The sequence below is a fragment of the Bison bison genome, unplaced genomic scaffold, assembly GCF_000754665.1.
Source record: "Bison bison bison isolate TAMUID 2011002044 unplaced genomic scaffold, Bison_UMD1.0 scf7180017863978, whole genome shotgun sequence".
In the NCBI taxonomy this organism is placed as follows: Eukaryota; Metazoa; Chordata; class Mammalia; order Artiodactyla; family Bovidae; genus Bison; species Bison bison.
Window position 1 is genome coordinate 104,903 of NW_011494550.1, and position 805 is coordinate 105,707.

The following is an 805-nucleotide window of genomic DNA, read 5'->3' on the forward strand; positions in this document are numbered from 1 at the left end:
GACTGAGGGGAGGAGAAGAGGATGACAGAAGGTGAGAGGTTTGGAAGGCATCACTGACTCAATGGGTATGAGTTTGAGCAGACTCAGGTAGACAGTGAAGGACATGGAAGCCTGGCATGCTGCAGTCCATAGGGACACAGAGAGTTGGACATGACTAAGCAGCTGAACAACAACAACATGGCAAGTGGACATTTGGAACAAGGTAATAATTAGATTTAGGGGATTCTGTAATGTGCCACAAAGGTCCCCTTTAGGATCCAGGAAATCATTTGCCCAGCTGTGAGAAAAGCTGGCTGCAGAAGGCTCACAGTTGAGTCACTTCTAGAAAACAGAATTTCCCCCAGCTGAAGGAACTGCTTTAACCAGGTAATGTCCTCTCCAGCACTGTGGTGGTGATGGTTTAGTTGCTAAGTCATGTCTGATTCTTGCAACCCCATGGACTGAAGCCCACCAGGCTCCTCTGTCCATGGGATTCTCCAGGCAAGATATTGGAGTGAGCACGCATTTCCTTCTCCAGGGGATCTTCCTGACTCAGGGATCAAATTCAGGTCTCCTACAGTGCAGGCAGATTATTTACTAACAGCCAGCCAATACCCAATGTCTGGATGTGAGGGAGTGGGGCCGGTGGTACAGGGGCTCAGCCCCCTTGCCTCAAAGAGAAAACTTTGAAGGGATTAGCTTGCAGATCATACCAGCCTCTGACTAATCTTGGTTGCCTCATCTCTTACAGATATTCCGAGAGCCTCCTCCATAAACTGCCTGAACATCTCCTTCTCAGAGACTTTTTCTGAGGAACCCGGGCTAA